The sequence below is a fragment of the Bubalus kerabau genome, chromosome 13 (genome assembly GCF_029407905.1).
Source record: "Bubalus kerabau isolate K-KA32 ecotype Philippines breed swamp buffalo chromosome 13, PCC_UOA_SB_1v2, whole genome shotgun sequence".
Classification (NCBI taxonomy): Eukaryota; Metazoa; Chordata; class Mammalia; order Artiodactyla; family Bovidae; genus Bubalus; species Bubalus kerabau.
In genome coordinates this window covers 25,875,734-25,897,708 of record NC_073636.1, presented here as the reverse complement: position 1 = coordinate 25,897,708, position 21,975 = coordinate 25,875,734, and the positions used below count along the sequence as shown (strand labels likewise).

The window sequence follows — 21,975 nt, the reverse complement described above, 5'->3', positions numbered from 1 at the left end:
TTGCACTAACAATTGAGGCCCGGAGGGCCACTCTTATCTGTGAGGGAATGAGGGAAGCCCCCCTGAAGTCCAAGTTCCTAGACGCCAACCATGGCCAACCTTTTAAGCAGGCCTCTCTGAGGACAGCAATCTCAGGCTTGCTGTGGGAACTCTTTTCTGCACGGATGAGAACAGGTTAAGTTTACCATAAATAATGGTGAGCAGTCAAAATACTCTCTTACATTGATAATTCTGGTCCTATGTTTGGTGGGGAGGTGGGGCTGGTGCTTTTTACAGCCTGGAGATTAAAGAAGTTTACCTCAGGCAATAATCCCAGTGTTTAGATCCTGACTGGCCTGTTACGATGCATATTTGTAGTGACCTTAGGAAAAAAAATTTCAGTGGTGTATTTCTTAAAAATTTATTTTATTTATTTATGTTTTCAGCTGCAGCAGGTCTCAGTTGTGGCTTGGAGAATCTTTAGTTGTGGCATGTGGGATCTAGTTCCCTGACCCAGCACCGAACCTGGGCCCCCTGCATTGAGAATACAGAGTCTTAGCCGCTGGGCCATCAGGGAAGTCCGTTGGCTGTGTATTGATGTACTGTATCTTTTGCTTCCAGGCATATTGACTCAGTGCCTGGTTTTTGCCTGGCTGCTGTGTTAGGCATTCCCTATAAGATGGTGAGCATGTAAGTCTGTGTTCCTAGAGATTGTAATCAAGTGGGAAGATAGATATTATACATATAAGCAGAAATAAATATATAATTGCAAATCAAAGCTTTCCCTTAAATAGGAGGAGAAAATGCTCCATTTCTATTCATTTGCTACATTTTTTTATGCACCTACTTTGTGCTACTATTCTGACATGAACAAAACAAAAGTCCCTGCTCTGATGGACCTTACATTTTAATGGGAGTCAATAAATAATCAAACATACAGTATTGTCTCAGATTGTGACAAGCACTATGAAGAAAAACTAAAACAGGATGGAGAAGTGGGGAGACTGAAAGTGAAAGTTGCCCAGTCAAGTCTGACTCTGCAACCCCATGGACTATACAGCCCATGGAATTCTCCAGGCCAGAATACTGGAGTGGGTAACCTTTCCCTTCTCCAAGGGATCTTTCCAACCCAGGCATCGAACCCAGGTCTCCCGCATTGCAGGCGGATTCTTTACCAACTGAGCTATCAGGGAAGTCCCAATGGGGAGACTAATTTAGATAAAGGTGGTCAGGAAAAGCCCCTCTGAAGTTGAGACAGGAGGGGAGGGAGCAGGGTGCAACCTTTAAAAGAATGACATAGCAAATTTCTAAGTCATGTCCAACTCTTTGCGACCCCATGGACTGCAGGACACCAAGCTTCCTTGTCCTTCACTATTTCCCAGAGCTTGCTCAAACTCATGTCCATTGAGTTGGTGATGCCATCCAACCATCTCATCCTCTATCACCCCTTCTCATCCTGGCCTCAATCTTTCCCAGTATCAGGGTCTTTTCCAGTGAGTTGGCTCTTTGCATCAGATGACCAAAGTATTGGAGCTTCAGCTTCAGCATCAGTCCTTCCAATGAATATTCAGGATTGATTTCCTTTAGGATTGACATAGTCATAGGACATGACAAAGCCTGGTTAGAACCAACTAGGTCCAAGGTGGTGGAAGAATCCCCCTTTCTTCCTATTTCAAAGCTACTTCTCTGTGTCGATGATGTTTAAGCAGAATCCTAAATGAATTAGGGAAGCAAGCCATACAGATATCAGCATGCCAGATAGTGGGAATTGCAAAGGTAAAACGGAGCAGGCAATGGCAACCCACTCCAGTACTCTTGCCTGGAAAATCCCATGGACAAAGGAGCCTGGTAGGCTGCAGTCCATGGGGTCTCTAGGAGTCAGACACGACTGAACGACTTCCCTTTCACTTTTCACTTTCATGCCTTGGAGAAGGAAATGGCAACCCACCCCAGTGTTCTTGCCTGGAGAATCTCAGGGACGGCAGAGCCTGGTGGGCTGCCGTCTATGAGGTCGCACAGAGTTGGACACGACTGAAGTGACTTAGCAGCAGCAGCAGCAAAGGTGAAATCCTTGAGATGGGAAAGAGTTTGGTGTGTTTGAGGCAGCCAGATGTGTCTGGCAGGAATCTGTGAACAGAGGGAGAGGAGGGAATCAGACATATCCAGGACTGGATCAGGAAGGGTCTATAAGAGAAGGGTTTTGGAGTTTCTTCCCAGTGTGATGAGAAGCCAGTTGTAGGGTTTTCAGCATGAAACTGACCGATCCAGATTTGTGTTTAAACAAACATGTAAACATTGTAACTATAAATATAGCAATACCTAAAATACCTTTAAATCATAAATACATAGGTCAGTGAATTTTACAAGTGAATGCACTGTGGCTTCATTACCCTAATAAAGCTATAGACGCAGTCCTTCAGCCTCTTCTACCCCTGCATATTATCCTCTCCTCCAAATATTATGACTCTCTAGGCATCCATCACCATGTATTGGTTTGCCCAAATTTATTATGAATGTTATTGGATTTGTGTTTGACTTTTTTCACTTAGGATTAGCTTTCAATTCATCCAGGTTGTTGCCTTAGCTGTAAACCTAAAAAAAAGTTATGTATAGTAGTTTTATGAATAGGCCACAATTTATCCATTTTACTTTTGATGGCATTGAGCTCATTTCCAGTTTCAGCCATCCTCAATAATGCTGCTGTGAACATGTTTGCACATGGCTTTGCATGTATGGATTTCTGTCGAGTGTTGATCTGGGAGTGGAGTTCCCGGGACACGTGATGTTCACATTTTATGGCCCAACATTGACAGTTCCTACCAAGCAGCTTTTCAAAGTGGTAGTACCAGTTTATATTCTCATCAGCAATATTTGAGAACTCTTGTTACGCTATGTCCTTGCCAATAATTGTTTGCCAGTTAAAAAATATTTTTTTAGCTATTTTGGTCTCTTTGTCATAGTATCTTATGATGGTTTTGATTTGCATTTGCCTGATGACTAAAGAGCTTGAGCATCTTTTACTGGCCACTTGGATTTCTTTGCCCATCATTCACTAGTTGTAAGAGCTTGGATAAGTCACCCAATATCTTTGAGTACAGTGTTAAAAATACACAAAAGAGGAATGATGTCATTGAATTTTCGGTTTCTTTGAATAGTCTATTTGAATTTGTAAACTCATGGGTTTTATACTGTTGTACCTGACTCGAATTGAAACAAAAATAAGAACTGAGGCCTCATCGTGGGTCTGTATGTGTGTGTCTCTCTCTTTTTTTTAAATCACATTGCCATGGTTAATTTGACTTTCGGGTTCACATGAACTGGGAAATATTTAATACTAAATTAGTATCTGGTATTAATGTTTAAGTTTGTTGATATAGTAATAATAGTATAGACAAGTCTTGGGGCTTCCCTAGTAACTCAGCTAGTAAAGAATCCACCTGAAATAGAGGAGAGCCTGGTTCAATCCCTGGGTTGGGAAGATCCCTTGGAGAAGGGATAGGCTACCTACTCCAGTATTCTTGGGCTTCCCTGGTGGCTCATTGATAAAGAATCCACCTGCAATTTGGTCTCTAGTTGGGAAGATCCCCTGGAAGAGGGTGTGGCAACCCACTCCAGGATCTTACCTAGAGAATCCCCATGGACAGAGGAGTGTGGTGGGCTACAGTCCATGGGGTTGAAAAAAGAGTTGCTCATGACTGAGCGACTAAGCATGTTTGAGTAACCAAAGCAAGTTAGTCTCCTTTAAGCAACTTTTATCTTCCAGATGTTCTCAGGAACTGCATATTAAATATTTTCTGCATCGATTCTATCTACTTGAATGTAAAGATTTTTAATAATAGAAGGAACAAGGACTTTCCTGGGGGTCAAGTGGTTAAGACTTCACCTTTCAGTGCAGGGGGTTGCGGGTTCAATCCCTGGTCAGGGAGCAAAGATCCCACATGCTTCCTCCCAAAAAAACCAGAACATAAACATTAGAAGTAATATTGTAACAAGTTCAATAAAGGCTTTAAAAATGATCCACATTAAAAAAAAAATCTTAAAAAATAAAGATCCACAGAGAATGGGATTGCCCTTTTAGCCTCACTAAAATGGATGTAGGAAAAGCAATTTTCCAAAGACAAAGTTATTTTATAGGCAGACTCTTGTTTCTTCCTATGGAAATTATAATTATTTAATTAAATTTGAATTAATACAATAGCAGCAACAATCACAAGAATATCAGTATCACTAACAAAGATCTGGAAATTGATTTGGGAGATGGTCCAACCAGCTAGTATTTAAAGAAATGCCCTGTGGCATCCAGCGGAACCATGAACTGCTTGCACTAGAGCCAAAGCAAAGGAATGTAAAGGAGTGTTAAAAAGCCCTTCTTTTAATAGAAAATTTTCTTTGGGCTGTTCAGGTTGATCTGAATGATTAATGGTTCTTATTTCTGCCTTATAAATTTTCAGTAAAATTTAAGATAGATTGGATTTGTATTTTTATGAGTGCTGTATGTACTTTATAATACTTTAAGCTCCTCCTTATATAATATCCAGCTGGTTTAATTATGCTTATTTAAAAATTGTGACTGCACTTGGAAATGATTTTAGAGATTTCTAATTGCTATATATTTACTTTCCGGATGTGTTGTTGAATCATTTCTGTGTTTTAGCCAATTAAAGCATTCTTTTCTATGTAAAAATATTATCTATTCAAGCGATTCATTTTATAATGTAGCTTCCAGAAAAAAAACGTTATGTTGAAAGGCAATTGTATTTATGGGCCATAAATTATGGAGTGATTAAAATAATTTATTGCCTTCCCAAAGGCTTTCTCCCTGGGTTCTTTTATATAGTAAGCTCCACCAGGGCCTGTAAAATATGTTCAAAATACTTCTTGGTATTTAATCATTACTTTTCATGAACAAATTATAAAACAAGGACCTCCTGCATTTGGAATGTTTTTACTTAGCTGGGTTTTTGAAATAAACAAGACACAATTGGGTTCGACTAGAAACAGTGGTGCGTCTGAAAGGCTGTAGGCAGACAGTACATTACCACATTAGAAGCCCGGAGCAGAGCCGAGTTGCTCCATTTCCAAGGCCAGTCTTCCCCTGAGGGACCATGGATGCAGTTAGTGAGCGTCACGTCATCTGCCTTGGCTGCACAGGGCAACTCCAGACTGGATCTGCCCTGGTGTCTGGTGGTGCTTCTCAGTGCTCAGATTATTTTGAGCATGAGCCAGTTTAACCCTCTTTGCGCGGGGAGCTTGTCTCGTTTCTGCGATCTGGGGTCTGCTTCCCCCACTTGTCACCTCTGGGTCCCTGTGCACTTTAAGTTCCCTTTCCCGTTCAGGAATTTTGCTTTGGTTTCTATTACTGTGTTTTAAGACATTGCTGTCAACCCTCATTTTGGCTGAGAACTGTGTTCTGAACAGCGGCAATGTGTTTTTTTGCAATTCAGTCTCAAACAAGTTGAGACATATCTGTGTATTCTTTTCTATGATTTTTTTTTTTTAATTAGTTTATTTGGCTGCCCTGGGTCTTAGTTGTGGCAGGTGGGATCTTTAAGATGTAGCACGTGGGATCCTTAGTTGCGGCAGCTGGGATCTAGTTCCCTGACCAGAGATCTAACCTGAGTCCTCCGTATTGGGAGCATGGAATCTTATCCACTGGACCACCTGGAAAGTCCCTTCTGTGTTATTTATATTATAGGTCTTTAAGAATTGGATGTTTCCTGCAAAGATGTTTAGTTTCACTACAAATGAAATAAACAAAAAATTAAAACAATAAGAATCAGTTTTCATCTTAGCTTATTAGCAAAGAATGACTACCCAGTGTTGGCAAGTATATGGATATAGTAGTTTGATACACTGTCAGTAGTAGGTGTATGACTTGGTCCCTGTTTTATAGATGGCCCTTTGACTCTTTGAATATAAAACCATTAAACAGCATAATGATGTTACAGCAACTTCATTCTTTGGAATTTATCCCAATGACCCGTTCCTGGTTTTTTACAGAAATTGGTCAACAAGTGGTTGTAGAAGCAGTGCTGCTGCTGCTGCTGCTGCTAAGTTGCTTCAGTCGTGTCCGACTCTGTGCGACCCCATAGATGGCAGCCCACCAGGCTCCCCCGTCCCTGGGATTCTCCAGGCAAGAACACTGGAGTGGGTTGCCATTTCCTTCTCCAATGCATGGAAGGGAAAAGTGAAAGTGAAGTCGCTCAGTCATGCCCGACTCTTAGCGACCCCATGGACTGCAGCCCACCAGGCTCCTCCGTCCATGGGATTTTCCAGGCAAGAGTACTGGAGTGGGGTGCCATTGCCTTCTCGGTAGTAGCAGTAGTAATAAGCAATAATGGTAATAGTAGTATAAAAAGGTTTAACAAACTGTGCATTCCAAATAGCAAAAAGAAAAGTGAATAAATGAAGTTTTATTTACCCATATGGTGAAATACCATGCAGTCTTTAAAAATAATGTATAGATATATGTTATATTGGGCTTCTCAGGTAGCAATGGTGGTAAAGAATCCGCCTGCCGACGCAGGAGATGCCAGAGACGCAGGTGTGATCCCTGGGTCAAGAAGATCCCCTGGAGTAGGAAATGGCAACCCACTCCAGTATTCCTGCCTGGAAAATTCCATGGAAGAGGAGACTGGTAGACTATAGTCCACAGTGTTGCAAAGACTCAGACACAATTTAGTACACACACACATGTTATATTAACTCAGAAAGACATTCATAACATATTGAGTAAAAATAAGATTAGAAGAGCATTTTTCTTGTGTGTGTTTGTATATATGTATATATATGTATATATATGAAAAGGTCTAATATATATATATATATGTATAATATATCCCAAAATACTGGCATCAGTTTTCTCTAGAGGGGTAATGGTATGTAAGTTAAGTTATTACTGTTTTTTTGCTTAACTTTATTTTCTAATTTGTCTTGAATGAATATATGCATCTGATGAATATCACTTATAATGGAAAAAGCAAAGAGTGCCTGATTCAGTAGCTGGTATCCTTGAATTGCTAAACCTATCTGTTCATGGTATAATACAGTGAGGAAGTTCCAGGATCAGGAGATTGGAAACTTAGGTTCTAGCCTAAACCGTGTCACTGATTAGCCGTGAGACCATCAGCAAGTCTCTCTGGGTCTCTATTTTTGTGTTTAGTAAATTTAAGTTGGTTGACCTACCTCTCTGATCTTTAAACTCCTTAACAGACTGTTCAGGTTTCTGAGGAACTAGCAAAAGGGAGCAGGTTTCTGTACAAACTCTCCTGCCCCTGTCCCCAGAGAGAGCAGCCCTATATATCTGATATTTTGTATATAGAGCTTCTATTTGAAGCTTTCTTTCAACAAAAGGTAAGGAAAAGGTGAGGGGAGAGAGTCCTCTTTCGAAGATGTAGTTTATGTGACTCCCTTTAGGGTTTACACCTCTTCCCATTCATGGGGGCAAGTTTCTTGTAGGACAAAGTTTACCTTATGTATCAGGATGTCCTTCTTCTCCTGGAAATAACAGACTATGATGATCTACATTCCTTGAGAGTAGGTGAGTAAAAAAATAATTCACATGATATGGGGTGCCTTCGTCCTAGCTAACATACACAGACCTATATTTTTACACATTTCAAAAACCATTTCAACATCTTTTATGAATTATTTTCCCATTTGCTCCTGACCCATTGGAGTAATACTCTCTGCCCAGTCTATCCTACTTCAGTTGGACCCTAATGAATAGTTCGGGTAACCCATCAGCGTGTAACTTTTGGCAAGTTACTTAACTTCTTGGAGACTCAGTGCTTAATAAAATGGTGAATGGCCAAGTTGGATTATATTATCTCCATGTTTCCTTCCAGCTATATAAAAGTCTGTGAAATTTTTCCATAGTTCAGGCTGAGGAAATTGAAGCAACTGTTAACATTGGTTGCCAGCATAGTATCTTTGATCATCTAAAATCAATGTAGATTCAGAAAGCTTTTCTGTATGGACTTTTAGCAAGATGAATCTCTGGTACTCTAGGTCATTACAGTGCTTCAAGCAAAATAGGGAAACCACATGATACGGGTCTGACCTTCTGTACCCATATCTTCACTAGCACTATACACGGTCCGTATCACTGTGTCTGCTCAGAGGGGGCTGCAGTATTTCATTAGTAGCTAAGATGAACTGAAATTTAAGCTTGCTTCTTAATTCGGAGATTCCTGTCTGCCCAAAGGATAGGGAGGTGATTGTTTTTCCCCTAAAAATACGGTCTGTTCTCTGATTCAGAGTAAACAAAATTTTATTCATATCAGAAAAAAAGCAGCTTCTGAAAATAACCCTATTATCTGGTCATAGAGACTCTTTACAAGAAAATATGTGTAAAAATAGACATCTATATTTGAGCTTCTGTCTGTTTCACTCTCTGTCTATTTGATGTGAAATAGAGCTATATGCCCTTACTGTCTCTAATGAGAAAAATGGGGACATACTTAAACAGGAGTAATTCCCCATCAGAGTTTTAAAGCAGACGTTTTGTTTTTCATTGTCCTTTTTTTTAAACTTACATATCAATTTTATTTATTTATTTTTTTAAATTTTATTTTATTTAACTTTATAATATTGTATTGGTTTCGCCATATATCAAAATGAATCTGCCACAGGTATACATGTGTTCCCCATCCTGAACCCTCCTCCCTCCTCCCTCCCCATACCATCCCTCTGAATCGTCCCAGTGCACCAGCCCCAAGCATCCAGTATAGTGCATCGAACCTGGACTGGCGACTTGTTTCATATATGATATTATACATATTTCAATGCCATTCTCCCAAATCATCCCAGCCTCTCCCTCTCCCACAGAGTCCAAAAGACTGTTCTATACATCAGTGTCTCTTTTGCTGTCTCGTATACAGGGTTATTTAATTCATGTAGATTTCTTTTTTTTTTTTTTTTTTTGAGTCCTGTTTTTTGTCAGAATATGTGATGGGCACTGAATTAACACATTATTCTCCTGTGTCCCCAGGAAACGACTCTAAGATTGAAAATATAGATATATGCTGCTAAGTCGCTTCAGTCATGTCCAACTCTGTGCGACCCCATAGACGGCAGCCCACCAGGCTCCCCCATCCCTGGGATTCTCCAGGCAAGAACACTGGAGTGGGTTGCCATTTCCCTCTCCAATGCGTGAAAGTGAAAAGTAAAAGTGAAGTCGCTCAGTTGTGTCTGACTCCTAGAGACCCCATGGACTGCAGCCTACCAGGCTCCTCCATCCATGGGATTTTCCAGGCAAGAGTACCGGAGTGGGGTGCCATTGCTTTCTCCAATAGATGTATAAACAAGTAATTATAAGATGGTAGGGTACACTCTTCACTACAGGGGCTCTATGAGATACAGGCCCTGGAAGACTGCCTCTGAGTATTGCACGGCACTGGTTGGTGGTTTCTGCTGTACGGCACACTGGTACCAAGAAAAGAGTGGATTATTCCATTAACACAGACAAAGTGTTCAAAACGCAGCTTGTGTGGTACACAGTGATGCACAGCAATGCAGGCTGTTGTGAAAAGTTACCATTCACACGGGTTCCTTATAAAAATTGATGAATTGTCTAAAAAAAAAGGACCCTGGCCCCTTATTCCAAACTCTGTGTGTGTGTGTATGAGAGAGAGAGACTAAAAAACACTTTGTCAAACTGTGACATTTTAACCTTACTTTCCCCCTCAATATTATATTTTGGGCATTTCCCCATGTCATTAATTTTTTTTCATATTTCAGCTGTATCATAATTTACGTAACTCTTCCTTTTTTTTTTTTGCTATTGTTGGACTTTGAAATAATTTCCAAGTAGAGTTTATTATACCTTAGGCTGAATATTTTGTAAAATGAATCTTCACCCTCTTATTATTTCATTAGTTATTAGGTTAAAAGGTATAAAATTTAAGTCTCTTAATAAATGTTGTCAAGAGGGTTTACAGAAAGATTGTACTCCCAGTAGAAGGGTATGAGAATTCTCACGGTTTTTCCTGATTGAGTTTAGAATAATATCTTTTCTTCAGTGTCCTTTCCTGCTAGTAGAGAATATTGTTAATGAGAGACTTAACTAAACTTTCGGTTAGTAAAGTAATTCCTTCAGAAGTCCTTTGCAGAAAAATATTTTGGAAATTTAATACCTTTCCTTTATAATTTGAAAATCTTTTGGCATGGAATGAGATTTTTGGCTTAATAATTTAGGAAGACTTCTATCAGTATGGTATTAAATTTGAAAAAGAAGGTTTTTTTTTGTTGTTGTTATTCTAAATGGTCATTCTGTCATTCCATTTTTGTGATTAGCAAATAACTTTCTGGTGAGTTAGCAGCAAATGAGGAAAATAGATAAAATTGTATCCCCCGATTCTGGTAGACATGCTTAAAAATAGATTATAAATGTTCCATGTAGCTAGTTAGGCTTTGAGAGCAGGGGCGAGGTGCTTGTACTAGTGTAGATTGTATGAGGCTGTAAATATCTATAGTGATATAATGCTCAGTTATTATTTTGGGTGTGTGCTGAATGTGGTTGACCAGCACTGTACTTTTAAATATGTATTTAATAACTTATTTATTTCTTTGTATTATATAATTGGCTCTCCGCTTGCCTGTATAATTTTCTTTCTTTTTCATATTTATTAAAATATAGGCAAGGAAAAAGCAATTAAGCAGAAACATTAAATATTAACATAGTGCCACTACATCGTTTTTTTGGGAAGTACTTGAGCAGCTAAAATTACATTTTTAGATTTTTTTTATCATTTTAGATGTGTATTTCATTTAGTCATTCTATTCTATACTCGTTTAACAAAGGAAAGAGAAAAAGGTATATGTAAAGCAGATTTAAATAGTTTTCGCCATCCAAATAGCAGTCGTCATTTGTTAAGGACCCATTTCTAATATGTTTAGAAGATGTTCAGCCATCAAACTGATAGACTTCTGGAAGTTTTGTTTTTGATAGGAACTTAGTTTGGAATTGTTGTTTCTAGAAAAATTTAAGTTATCCAAGGCTTCATTAAAAAAATACTTGAGGTATACAGTAGGTCATTCTTCTGTACGGATTCTCCTGTGTGGATTTAAATCTGCCATGTAATGTAAAGAGATTAATGTATTGAAATAAATAGTTAAGTTAGTTTAGTGTGTGCTTAGTTTTATTGCTAATCAGTGGACTGATGAACTTTTTTTTTAATAAAATATTATTTAGAAGTTGTTAAAGTTGTAAGGTTCAGCAAACACTCTTTTTCTGAAAAACATAGTCCTGGAAAAGTAAGTAAACATTTTATTGGAATCAGATTGAGTTGAGTTCTTGTACCTTTTTGGGTAGAGAGTTATTTTTTTAGAGAGCTCTAGAATTGGAGTTATATGTTGTACAACTGTGGGGAAGTCACTTTATTTTTTTTGAACCCCATATTAAAAAGATGTAAATAGATGCCAGTCAGCGCCATCATGGTAGTTCAGTATGGCAGTACTGAAGTAACACGTGGAGCATACCCTGTGCCTGCTTGCTGGGTGCCAGTTGAACTTTCATCTTCGTAGTTAATGCTAGTTAATAATTAGAGAGGTTTTGGTATAGGGCTGGTGATGTATCTTAAAGTGGAAATACTCTCCCTACATAGAGTGTAGGCTTTCTCTCCTTTAGGAAACAGCCCTGCAGTGTATAAACATTTTTAAATAAATGAGAGATTTTTTTTTATTATTATTTCTTAGTATAGCACTAGAGGAATATAAGTGAAACTTTGAGAGTGGTATGTTGACAGTCTGCATGTGCAAAGGGCAGGTAGTTCTCCTAGTCCACTTGCTCCTTTGATAGAGAAGAGTGATGGGCTAGATGGCGAGTAGTGACTGATGATGGTCATGGTCTAGGTCAGGTTTCTGAATTACACGTTTGAAACTTACTATGTTAAGCTACCATCTGTCATTAAACTATGAACATCTATCCAATACCAGGTAAATACCTTAAAGAAACCGTCTAGATACTATGTAAGCATAAGTAAATACCATAAAAAATAAACCAGGTAACTACTATGTAAATACCTTAAGAAACTTTGGTGTAAAAGATGTTTTTATGAACAGGAGATGTTCTTAGCAACTTGGTTTTTTCTTTTCTTTTTTTGCTAATAGCAAAATGGGAAAACCCTATTTCCATTTAGAGGATAATAGGTAAAACGTGGTACACTCACGATGAACTTTTATGTATCAGTGAAAATCAATGAACCACAGCAGAGATTGGCTAGCTGTTCATCAACCCTTTTCTTCTTCCTGGTAAATAGCTAATCACGTTCCCCAGCCTCCTTTACTTTAGTGAGTAATTTTGATAACAGAATTAGGAAGTAATGTCAGAAGCTTTTAAAGATGAAAGGATGAATGCAGCAAGCATGCCAGCTAGATTCAGTCATCTTTGTTTGCTTCTGGAATCAGTAATAAAGAGGAATTCTTTCAAATGATATGGAAAGTTATACAAATGCCAGATGACACATGATGATACCATTAAGGTATCATCTTGAAAATGCTTTCTCTATTTTAGGAAACAAGCTCAGACTTTCCTTTAATATCACAAAAACGTTTATTGTTGGTCACAGAAGGTCCAAGGGACAAAAGTAAATGTAATCTGATCCCACCATCACTACTAGTAAGACAGCTATGAGAAAACGCCCAGGAAATGGGTAATTTGTGAAGGGAAGAACATTCTGATTTTTACCATTTTGTGAGACTGATAATATTGACAGATTCCCTGGTAGCTCAGCTAGTCAAGAATCCACGTGCAGTGCAGGAGACCACGTTTCAAATCCTGGGTCATGAAGATCTTCTGGAGAAGGGATAGACTACCCACTTCAGTATTCTTGAGTTTCCCTGGTGGCTCAGACAGTAAAGAATCTGCCCGCAATGCGGGAGACCTGGGTTCGATCCCTAGTTGGGAATATCCCCTGGAGAAGGGAATGGCTACCCACTCCAATATTCTGGCCTGGAGAATACCATGGACTTGATAGTCCAAGAGGTCGCAAGGAGTCTGACACGACTGAGCAACTTTTACTCACATAACGCGTCAGAAGTAAATTAGAAATAACCTTTCAAAGTCATAGTGGTAGTCAGAGCTAAGCTATTTATAAACAGTTCACACCATTCTTTTTAATTTTTTCATTTACTTCCGGTTTTAACATAGCCATCTTCTGTGAGAGTGAAGTTCTAAAATTGCGGAATTAAGAACTCATGTCTTCAGCATGATGGGATCTGAAAGTAAATCTTAGAGAGAGAAGAAAGAAGAGTACTGTCTAGATAAAAATTATATTAAAAACCAGAATGCTGAATAGAGAAGGAAATCACATAGGAAAATATCAGCCGATTCAAAACAATCTATAATGAAACCATACAGAAAAGCAGGAGAAAGGACCCATCTTGACAGTCAACCGAGATGAAAGATATTATAAATGAATGTCCAATAATGAACTTAAAAATTAAGTTGTAAAAAAAAAAATTGAGTAGTATTTTAAAACTGAAATCCAAGCATCTAGATTTTTCTCTTTTTCTGTGTTTTGGCTGCTCTGCATGGCTGTGGGATCTTAGGGCCCTGACCAGGGACTGAACCCAGTCCCTCAGCAGTGAAAGTGAATTCTCTAGATTTTTCAACTTCAGTTCCTGAGAGTGTTAAAATTTTTTTGGTCGTCATCTTTTATCACTTAAATATTAAAATATCTATTGAAAACTAGAATTATTGGAAAAATATATCTGGATGCATCTAGATAATAAACATCAAAGTGGTTTCAATTGTTATCAACCTGGCTAAGAAAGAGACTTCCTCCATAAACAGAAGCTCCAAGCCCAGAGTTGTCAGGAATACTTGGCATATGTGTGCAGGCCAAGTCACTTGAGTTGCGTCTGACTCTGTGTGACGCTGTAGACTGTAGCCTGCCCGGGTCCTCTGTCCACTCCAATAAAAAAAAGAAAAGAGGACCCCTTGGACTGTAGGCCACCAGGCTCCTCTATCCTTGGAATTCTCCAGGCAAGAATACTGGAGCGGGTAGCCATTCCATTCTCCAGGGGATCTTCCTGACCCAGGAATTGAACCCAGGTCTCCTGCGTTGCAGGCACATTCTTTACCACTGAGCTATCTGGGAAGCCCCTGAAGATATAATACATAGAATGGAATACTCCTCAGGTATAAAAAGTACAAAATAATGTCATTTACAGCAATATGGAAGCAGGTGTCATCTTAAAAAAAGGGTTGTATCACAGTGAATAAGTCTGGCCCTAAAATAAGGAAGAAAAGTCTTTAAGTGGTACTAATATTATCAGTGGTAAAAAATTTTTTTAAAATAGCAAATCATTTTCAATAATCCATAGGAGTAGGCCTTATAATCTTAGGTATATGATGGAATCAGTATTAGGATCTTATAGAATGAATGTAATACAATAGTTTCTTATGCTTTATTGTGAATGATTCCTGGAATATACTAGGAAGCTATCCCCATTCTATTTAAATTACAAGTAATTACAAAAGATAGTTGAGGGCTTCTATAGTTACTGTGTCAGAGAAGGCAATGACACCCCACTCCAGTAATCTTGCCTGGAAAATCCCATGGATGGAGGAGCCTGGTAGGCTGCAGTCTATGGGGTTGCTGAGGGTCAGACACGACTGAGCGACTTCACTTTCACTTTTCAGTTTCATGCATTGGAGAAGGAAATGGCACCCCACTCCAGTGTTATTGCCTAGAGAATCCCAGGGACGGGTGAGCCTGGTGGGCTGCGATCTATGGGGTCGCACAGAGTCGGACACGACTGAAGCGACTTAGCATAGCATTAGCATAGATACTGTGTATAAAGGGATTCTTTTTTTTTAGTTTTTTTAAAATATAAATTTATTTATTTTAATTGTAGGCTAATTGCTTTACAATATTGTATTGGTTTTGTCGTACATCAACATGAATCCGCCACGGGTGTACATGTGTTCCCTATCCTGAACCTCCCCACCCCGCCCCACTTCCCTCCCCTTACCATCCCTCTGGGTCATCCCAGTGCACCAGTCCCAGGCATCCTGTATCATGCATCAAACCTGGACTGGCGATTTGTTTCATAGAGAGGGAGACGGTGGGATGATTTGGGAGAATGGCGTTGAAACATGTATAAGATCTTAGTTTATAAGAGCAGATTATGAAACAAAAGTATAATATTTTATACTTATGTTTATTTTTTATTTTTTTTAATGTTATTTATTTATTTTTTGTGTGTGTCACCCTGTAAGGGATTCTTTCTTAACTCACTTGTGTTTGCTTTCATCACAGCCCTACATCTTTCACCTCTGGCACACATTTAGACTTTGTACTTTCCATGCCAGTTTTTCTTTTGAAGCATCTTTGTTGAAGTGTAATTTACATACCATAAAAAGTCACCCATTGTAAGTGTACATCGCAGTGGCTTGCAGTAAATTTATACAGTAGTGAAACTTTCTTTATAATCTGAGAACATTTCCATTATCCCCAACTGCTGCTGCTGCTGCTAAGTCGCTTCAGTCCTGTCTGACTCTGTGCGACCCCATAGACGGCAGCCCACCAGGCTTCCCGTCCCTGGGATTCTCCAGGCAAGAACACTGGAGTGGGTTGCCATTTCCTTCTCCAATGCATGAAAGTGAAAAGTGAAAGTGAAGTCGCTCAGTTGTGTCCGACTCTTAGCGACCCCATGGACTGCAGTCTACCAGGCTCCTCCGTCCATGGGATTTTCTAGGCAAAAGTACTGGAGTGGGGTGCCATTGCCTTTTCCGATTATCCCCAAAGGTGCTGTCATACCTGTGTGCATTCCCTTCTGTGAGGTTATTATTACCTTTATTATTATTATATGATTAGCATGTCCCCCAATACTTTCTCTCTCACTCCTCTTTGCTTTGTCTAGTTGTTATATCTAGTTTTTATGTTTTATTTTGGTTTCTTTTAACCTTGAGTTATTACTCAATCAAGCGACCTTGTTATGAAGTCGTCTAAGGGAATCAGATGACAGTTCACAGGCATGGGACCACTATGATTCCATCCGCTTCTAGGCTTCTTACGCTCTGAGGCTATGAGTACACACGTCGCTGCTCATGGTGGGGAGCTGCGACATGTGTAGAGGGAGAGCGTCTGAAGGGTCGTCTCAGTGGAGGGATCTGACTGCTGTGCCCTTCGCTGTGTGCCTGCAGTTTGCCCTTGTTGTAAAATCCGGCAGATCAAAAGGCTCCGAGGGTAAGGAGGAGAAAGAGTGAGGAAGGCACATGTGTGTGTTTCTTTTCATCTTCTCTCTTTATGTAGGAAGAATGGTAACCCTCCCCTCTCCCTTGCAGGGAAAAGGTAAGGAGACTGCAGAGGATTCAATGTGATATTCTTGGGAGGGTGAAATAATTGAGACAACAGAGCTTTGTGACATTAAAAAAAAAAAAAAAACAACTTCTTCTGCAGAGAGCAAAAATGAAGTTGCTTACTCTTTATCCCATTTTCTCCATTTTGTAAAGAACTCAGTAGAATAAGACACAGCAGGCTCTATGTAGCAACTTGAAGTATGATACCAGGATCCTAGAGCCTTATCTTTATGGTTCAGAGGAAAAAGGAAGCTTGAATATGTTTGGGAGCTTTGAGGCCCAAGTCATAATAATACACTAGAAAATAATGCATGTAAACTGTTTAAAGTTGTAAAATTAGAGTCCTGCAGAAAAATAAAAGCAATAAATTAGATCAAAGTGCTACTGGGGGAAAAAATCTATGCAGATTGCACAATAGAAAAAATGATGAAAAGTTCCTTGGTGGCTCAGATGGTAAAGAATTCACCTGCAATGAGGAGACCTGGGCTCAATCCCTGGGTTGGGAAGATTTCCCTGGAGAAGGGCATGGTGACCCACTCCAGTATTCCTTCCTGGAGAATCCCTGTGGACAGAGGAGCCTGGCAGGATACAGTCTATGGAGTTGCAAAGAATTGGAAACTGTTGAGCGACTAAGCACAAACACTGTGACACAGGAGAAACACTCTAGCCTCAGATTCAGGAACTATGATTTTAATTCTTACTCTGAATTAGCCTACAAAAGTCTTACATAGATCACTTAGCTAAACTGGGCCTCAGTTTCCTTGTGTAGTAGAAAACGATTCATTTATGTCTGTCATATCTGAGATTCTTTTGGGCTTTAAAATTACATAAGGAGATGGCAGCTGAGCACTTGAAAAGGTGTTTATCATGGGCCGTTGCTACTGCTGCTGCTGCTAAGTCACTTCAGTCGTGTCCGACTCTGTGCGACCCCGTAGATGGCAGCCCACTAGGCTCCTCTGTCCCTGGGATTCTCCAGGCAAGAATACTAGAGTGGGTTGCCATTTCCTTCTCCAATGCATGAAAGTGAAAAGTGAAAGTGAAGTCGCTCAGTCATGCCCGACTCTTAGCGACCCCATGGACTGGAGCCCACCAGGCTCCTCCGTCCATGGGACTTTCCAGGCAAGAGTACTGGAGTGCGGTGCCACTGCCTTCTCCGATGGGTCATTAGGGAAATGCAAATATTAGCACACCAAGAAACCACCACACACCTATCACAGTGACTAAAAGAAAAAACAAACAAACAAACAAAAAAAACAATACCAAATGCACTCGAGAATACAAACTTGAGGGAGAGACAGACAGATATGGAGAGAATGAACTTAAATGCAAAGATAAAATAATTTTCTCCTTTGGATCTTAAAAGGAGGATTCAGTCACAACCTAAAGCTTAACTAATCTCTTTGGATAATTAAGCCTAGAATAAAAACTTTCCTGCTACAAATTCTACCTGATTATGTGATCACTTCTGCAACCGAGACTCAGCCTGAGTCCCCCATGTTGGTGTTCGCTGCTATTCCCCCTCCCCCTCAAAATTTCCAGGTCTTAGAAGGGGGAATAAGGTAAAATGCATTTATGATAAATGAGTTTCAAATGTGCAAAGTCTCCATCAGAGGCTCAGAGTCTTGATTACTGTAGCTTTAAACAAAGTCCTATAATGTAAGTCCTCCAGTTTTGTTCTGCTTCTTCAAAGTTGTTTTGATTGTTTAGGTCCTTTTAATTTCAAAGTACATTTTAGTTAATCAACTTCTACACAAAAATCTCCTGGGGTTTTGATTGGGATTTCATTGAATCTATAGATCAGTTTCAGGAGCATTGACAGTGTAATAATACTGAGTCTTCTAAACTGTGAGCATAGCATATTTCTCCATTTATTTAGAACTTCTTTACATCTGTCAGTTTTGGAATTACAGTTTACAGGTCTGGCAAATCTTTTCTCATATTTATCCCTAAGTATTTTGTATTTTAAATGGTATTTTTAGGCTGATTCACCTTATATGGCAGAAATCAACACAACTCTGTAAAACAATTATCCTCCAATTAAAAATAAAATTTTTTTTAAATGTTACTTTTGAAATTTCAATTTCCAGTTGCCTATTGTCAGTGTGTAAAAGGGCTTCCTAGGTGGCTTAGTGATAAAGAATCCACCTGCTAATGCAAGAGACTCAGGTTTGATCCCTGGGTTGGGAAAATCGCCCGGAGAAAGAAATGGTCACCTACTCCAGTATTCTTGCCTGGAAAATTCCATGGACAGAGGAGCCTGGTGGGCTACAGTACATGGAGTTGCAAAGAATTGGACATTACTAAGCAAAGCCTTTGACTGTGTGGATCACAATAAACTGTGGAAAATTCTGAAAGAGATGGGAATACTAGACCACCTGACCTGCCTCTTGAGAAATCTGTATGCAGGTCAGGAAGCAACAGTTAGAACTGGACATGGAACAACAGACTGGTTCCAAATAGGAAAAGGAGTATGTCAAGGTTGTATATTGTCACCATGCTTATTTAACTTCTATGCAGAGTACATCATGAGAAACGCTGGACTGGAAGAAGCACAAGCTGGAATCAAGATTGCCGGAAAAAATATCAGTAACCTCAGATATGCAGATGACACCACCCTTATGGCAGAAAGTGAAGAGGAACTAAAAAGCCTCTTGATGAAAGTGAAAGTGGAGAGTGAAAAAGTTGGCTTAAAGCTCAACAGTCCGAAAATGAAGACCATGGCATCTGGTCCCATCACTTCATGGGAAATAGATGGGGAAACAGTGGAAACAGTGTCAGACTTTATTTTTGGGGGCTCCAAAATCACTGCAGATGGTGACTGCAGCCATGAAATTAAAAGACACTTACTCCTTGGAAGGAAGGTTATGACCAACCTAGATAGCATATTCAAAAGCAGGGACATTACTTTGCCAACAAAGGTCCGTCTAGTCAAGGCTATGGTTTTTCCTGTGGTCATGTATGGATGTGAGAGTTGGACTGTGAAGAAGGCTGAGCACTGAAGAATTGATGCTTTTGAACTGTGGTGTTGGAGAAGACTCTTGAGAGTCCCTTGGACTGCAAGGAGATCCAACCAGAACATTCTGAAGGAGATCAGCCCTGGGATTTCTTTGGAAGGAATGATGCTAAAGCTGAAACTCCGGTACTTTGGCCACCTCATGCGAAGAGTTGACTCATTGGAAAAGACTCTGATGCTGGGAGGGATTGGGGGCAGGAGGAGAAGGGGACGACAGAGGATGAGATGTCTGGATGACATCACTGACTCGCTGGACGTGAGTTTCAGTGAACTCCGGGAGTTGGTGATGGACACGGAGGCCTGGCGTGCTGCGATTTATGGGGTTGCAAAGAGTCAGACATGACTGAGCGACTGGACTGAACTGAACTGAAGCAACTGGGAACACACAGACAGTGTGTGGAAACATTGCTCATTTTTCTGTTTTATAACTCTTGCATTCCGTTGAATAGGCTTGGTCCAGTCTCCCCTACTGTAGGTTTGGGGAATGCTACTATCTAGTGTCTCCCCAAATGGAAAAGTAAATGAAGTTGATGAATGGCTAACTAGTAATGGAGCTTCCCTGGTGGCTCAAAAGGTAAAGCATCTGCCTGCAATGTGGGAGACCCGGGTTTGATCCCTGGGTTGGGAAGATCCCCTGGAGAAGGCAATGGCAACCCACTCTAGTACTCTTGCCTGGAAAATCCCATGGATGGAGGAACCTGGTAGGCTACACTCCTTGGGGTCGCAAAGAGTCAGACACTACTGAGCGACTTCATTTTCTTTCTTTCTAACTAGTAACAGTCAAAATATTGACTTATGATCAAAATATTTAGGATTTAGAAGTCTCTTGAAAAATGGCTTCCAGGAACTTTTTTTTTTTTTAATTTGAATACCTTCATGTAAGGTATATCGTTGTAGAGGGATAGATAAGATTCACCAGTGAAACAAATTAAAAATATAGTAGAATCAAGCATATTCAAGTATTTGTCATTTGTTAAAGGTGACATTTCACAACTGCTGTGATGAACTAGTAATTTCATACAAAATCTTAACAGCCAGGTAGACAAGACATATTAGGTTTGAGATCCCTATTAGATTGGGGAGGTGTCTGGGCTAGAGAGAAAAATTGAGGATATCACCAAAAGCCAGAGTAGAGGTAGAAAGGTCCACTTGAGCCCTTTTGTTGTTCAGTTGCTAAGTCATGTCCATCTCTTTGCAACCCAATGGACTGCAGCACACCAGGCTTCCCTGTCCTTCACCACCTCCCGGAGCTGGCTCAAACTCATGTCCATTGAGTCATTGATGCCATCCAACCATCTCATCCTCTGTCATCCCCTTCTCCTCCCGTCTTCAATCTTTCCCAACATCAGGGTCTTTTCCAATGAGTCTGTTCTTTGCATCAGGTGGCCAAAGTATTGGAATTTCAGCTTTAGCATCAGTCCTTCCAATGAATATTCAGGGTTGATTTCTCATATTCCTTAATTCAGAAGTTGAGCCATTGAAGAGATAGCAAAGGAGACTGAGCAGAGGGAACCTGGGAATTAGGAGGAAATTCAGTGTGGAAAGTCATATGGAGAAATTTTTCCAGCAGGAAGTAATCCCTGCACCAACTATCAGTCACCGAAGACAAGAGCTAAGAATTGACTGTTCATTATAACGATGTAGAAGCCTTCAGGGCCTTGACAAAAAAGCAGTTTCAGGGATATAGGGAGGCCACAGCCTGATTTAAGGGGACTTAAGAGACAAATGGGAGAATAAGAATTGGAGATAGCATTCATAGATAACTTCCAAGGGGTCTTGCTCTAAAGGTAGAAAAACAAAGTGGAAGCTGGAGAAGACTGTGGTCAGAGAGGACTTTTGCTGTCGTTTTAAGATAAAAGAACTTACAAAAATGTACACACGCACCAAGGGAATGAGGTCATAAGGAGAAAGCGTGATGTAAGAGAGGGAGGAAGAATGGGTGGGACCATGTCTTGTCTGGGAAGAGGGACTGGGCTCTACCCCGTTAAGTGGTGGGACCTTAGAGCAATGGGGACTGCAGCCATTGTCACAGGAAGGAGACAGGAGAACGTGGGACAGAGGTAAACAGGTGGGGAGACGTGGAAGGCGACAAAGGACTCATCGTGGTGTAATAAAAGCAGGGTCATCAGCGCCAAGTGAGGGCAGGGGAGAAGGTATGGAACAGTCATTGGAAGAATGGACTGCAGAGAAATGGACACCAACACTGAAGGCTTGCGTGAGCTTAGTGATCATGAACTTAGAGGGAAAGCAGTCGGCTTAATTTTCTGTTTTTGTCTACCTGTGTTCAGCTGCACGGGTGCAGGTGCAGAGCAGGCAGTGTTGATTTACCCAGGTTTAGGTTTTCTCAGATGACTCTGAGGAGGTAAGAGAAGGCAGAAGAGTGAAATGAAGCTGGTTTAAGGGAGAGGGGAGGCCAGGGGGCGGTGAGGGGCTGGGAAGGGGCAGTAGGGTCAGCCTCAGATGGAAGAATTTGTAAAGGTTGACGTATGAGAGGGATGAAGGGGTGGGCTCTTAGGTTTGAGATTGCAGAGGGCTTTTACTTCTGACCAGATAAAAGCCAAGAGTCGGGGGAGAGGAAAGCACACAACCGGAAAGCCAGGGTTTGGGAAGGATTGTTTATGTGGATACTGAATTTACGCTTAGAACCTGAAGCCTGGTCTCTTATTTTCTAATG

At 40.3% G+C, this 21,975-nt stretch overlaps 1 protein-coding gene across 6 annotated transcripts in view; it reads left to right on the top strand.

Moving 5' to 3' along the window:
* Positions 1-21,975, top strand: part of ARHGAP21 (Rho GTPase activating protein 21) — a 131,030-nt gene that overhangs the window by 31,217 nt on the left and 77,838 nt on the right. The window lies entirely within an intron of this gene.